This window comes from Diceros bicornis, unplaced genomic scaffold, assembly GCF_020826845.1.
Source record: "Diceros bicornis minor isolate mBicDic1 unplaced genomic scaffold, mDicBic1.mat.cur scaffold_97_ctg1, whole genome shotgun sequence".
Lineage (NCBI taxonomy): Eukaryota > Metazoa > Chordata > Mammalia > Perissodactyla > Rhinocerotidae > Diceros > Diceros bicornis.
The window spans coordinates 1354822-1358298 of NW_026691866.1; the positions used below are offsets into that span (position 1 = coordinate 1354822).

Below are 3477 nucleotides of genomic sequence, written 5' to 3' on the forward strand. Positions count from 1 at the left end.
CAGCTCTCACCACTGACCCAGCCTGGGACTGGGGGCTGCGGAAGCTGACCTGGGCTGTGGCAGGGCTGGGTGACACTCCCTGTCCTCCCCAGGAGCTCTTCAAGACAGTGAGGCCCCACGAATTCCTGGACTCCATCTGGTCCCAGGGTGACAACAGGGGCATTGAGCACCTGGCACCGACCATCCATGCCACCATGACCCACTTTAACAGAGTGGTCGAATGTATTGTCACCACCTGCATTGGGGACCCGAGCATGACAGCCCAGGACAGGGCCAGGGTGGTGGAGCTCTGGATCCAGGTGGCCAAGGTAAGATGTGGGAGGCCCTGGGAGCCCCTCTCTGGAGTCGGTGGAACTGCCCCTTCTGCTTTCTCAGCTCTCATGTTTGAAGTCCGTGGTCTGAGCCTTTGCACAATCCTTAGGCCCCTCCTGCCAGGCCTCGATGACCTGACTCCTGGTCCCAGTGGTGGGAAGCTCACCCCTTCCTGGGCTCCTCTCTTGGCTTGAGCTGAAATCCTCCTCCCTGGAAGTATTCCTCATCAGGTTCCAGCTGTGCCTTTCCCAGGTTCCCTGAGCCACTGTCTCATCCAGGACAGGAGACGTCAATGAGGCGACAGAAGCCAGAGGAAGCAGGGCTCCAGCTCCCCCTCACAGCTCATTCTCTTCCCTTCCCCAGGAATGCCACGGCCTGAGGAACCTTTCCTCTCTCCATGCGATCTTGTGGGCTCTGGAGGGCCCCTCCATTAAACGTTTAAAAGAGACGTGGAGACAGGTGTCCAGGTGGGTAGGCCTCTCTCCATGCGAGCACCACCTGGGTGGACCAGACACCCCCCACAGGGCTGGCATTGCCCTTCAATCAGTTGGGACCTCCTGGCAGACAGCAAACCCTGGGGATAGGGTCTGACCTGGTTGGCAGGCTTCAAGTCTTTCTGAAAACTTAGGCCAGTCGTTCTGCCTCAGGAATCAGTTTCCCTAAGTGACAGATCATGGCTTGAACCAAATTGAAGATTTTCAAGTGTTTGCAGCAACAGAACTCTCTGTCCACATGAAATTAAGACTGTTTAAAACACATCTGCTGAGAAAATAAGAGAATGGAGGCCCCAGGTGACAATAGGAGAGCCCCCTCCTCAGTCCCAGACACCTCAGGGCTCAGACGACACAGTGAAAATGCTCATCCAGGCTGTCTGGATCTTCTGGGTTTTCAAACAAAAGGGATTTACCCTCAAACCACTCCACAGTGTTTCTTTCCTTTTTTCCCTCCTCAGGAAGAACTGTCAAATAGTTAAAAAGATCTTCCAAACATGCCACCGGGAGAGCAGGAAGCTTCTCAAGGAGGTGAGTGGAGTCTGGAGATCTGGAAGGATGGGAGGTGAGGTGGGGAGGGACCAGGCAGGATGTGCTTTGGTAAGTTTTTCACTTAAGGTTCCCCGAGAAATAATGGTCTGTCTTATCCAGCTGGACAGGAAGCGGGGGTGTGAGCTGCAGGGTCAGGTGGGGACTGTTTGGGGCAGGAGGCCTTGGTCACGGGATACAGTGGTGTCGCCTGGACTGTTGCAAGAGGTGAGGAGGTGGCAGAATGAGCAGGTGTCTGGCTTCCATGCAGACCCATCAGCTGGCCCTCACCATCCTTCAGGCTGGCGGGTGGATGGAGTGGGTGGGGGTTCCTTTCTTCCTAAAGCATCCCAGTCTGTCCTCAGGAAGCCAGGCCCTTGCTGCTCCTTCTGTCTTCACTGCAGCTCGCAGGGGAGGGCACTCAGGCCTTGTCGACAGAGGGGCTGCACAGCCTTGGGCCAAATGGTGGATCTGGGACAGAACTGTGTGCTCTCTGGGACTGTGCACTCTAGCCCGATAGTGGTCACTGCTGACAAACCAGTGAGTCTCCCCCGGTGCCTTGTCGACAAGGATACGCCCCAGATGGCAATGAGAATTATCAGGGAACCTACAGATTCTTAATGGACCTTCCTGACAGATTCTTAATGGCCTCCATCGAGGCCCTGGCAGGAGGGGCCTAAGGATTGTACAAAGGCTCAGACCACAGACTTCAAACATGAGAGCTGAGAAAGAAGAAGGGACATTAGAAGTTTCCAAGTGAAAAAGGATGCAAATGTCACCATTACCCAGTGCCGTGGTCAACTCCTACACTGTCACTCAGATGTGGCACACGGGGGTCCCCTTCCTGAGTGAGTGAAGGAGGAGTTCTGTGCAGGGACAATCCTGAGGGGATCCTAGGGAGCTAAGGACTTTGGCATGGCCTCAGGGCCAGCCTGGTCTCAGAGAATCCCAGGGGGCTGGAAAACACAGAAGCCACTTGCATGGGACCCCGAGACACCTTGTGCCTCTCCATCCATGGCTCAGGTTGACTGAGGGCCTCAACAAACCCCGAGAGTCCAGAGGACAGGACATTGGTCCGAGGTGTGTCTGGAGGAAGAGTGAAGGCCGGGGGCCAGGGCCTCTGGCTGGGAGGGGGAGCGGTCTCTTCTGTGGGCCCCTGAGCAAGTCACTGCCCCTCTGTGGGCCTCGGTCTCCTCATCTGGGAAATGGAGGGAGATGATCTGTGGTGCAGGCCTCACAGGGGTGATGAGGTACAAGGGGGAGAGGAACGTGCAGGAGCTTTGTGCTCTTCCTCCTCGATGGGGGAGGGGACAGCACTGGTGACAGTCAGATGATACTGAGTCCTCAGGGGACCCTGGGATGCATGGGGAGTCCTCCTCACACTTTCCTGATGAGGAGAGAGGCTTAGGGGCCTGGGCAGGCCTGAGGGCACAGAGAAGGGAGTGTTGGAGCTGGGAGTGATCTAGCATCAGGGCACCCTGGAATGGGAGCAGCCATAGACACCAGATGGCCAGGGTCCAAGATCAGGGGCCTGGGAGCCATGGGGAAGGGAACATGGCCTCCCTGAGCCTGTCCTTGACCCCGCAGGAGGTGATATCTGTGAGGGCCACCCTGCAGATGGACCCCCAGGGAGCCCAGGAGAGACAGCAGCAGCAGGTGAGGTGGCCTGAGGGGGAGGGTCTTAGGTGTCAGAGGAGAGGTCACTCACCTCACGGCTGGAGGCCTCCCTAAGAGAGGGGTCCCTCCTCTTGCAGCCCAGCTCCAGGAGCCCAAGAGCCTGAAAGGCCTGCCCTAGAAGTGACCAGGAGGAGGCCTGGAAGGGCTGGGCCCAGGATGGGTTAGGGTGGGGAGGGGCAGGGACCACATACCCTGGGATTTGCCAAAAGCCGCCCCTGGGAGGTGACTGGGGAAGTTGGGTGGCCCTGGAGGGAGCAACAGGGGGGAGGCCGCTGAGGGTCCTAGGCTGTTCTCTGTGGGAGTCTGTGGTGGGCAGGAGGCTGGGGTGAAGGGATTTGGGGGAGGGTCCATGGGGGCACCTGAGAGGAGGGACTCATCTCACCACTCCCACCCTGATTTCACAGGGTGTTGTCCCCTTCCTGGGCATGTTCCTCTATCACCTGAAGCTGCTGGACATTGGGATGGAGGA

At 57.7% G+C, this 3477-nt stretch overlaps 1 long non-coding RNA gene across 1 annotated transcript; it reads left to right on the forward strand.

The window, feature by feature from the left end:
• Window positions 1-744: 744 nt before the first annotated feature.
• Window positions 745-3000, forward strand: LOC131403989 (uncharacterized). Its single transcript, XR_009219687.1, has 3 exons — window positions 745-779; window positions 1265-1334; window positions 2919-3000. It is a non-coding gene; the product is annotated as an uncharacterized LOC131403989 (long non-coding RNA).
• Window positions 3001-3477: the final 477 nt, after the last annotated feature.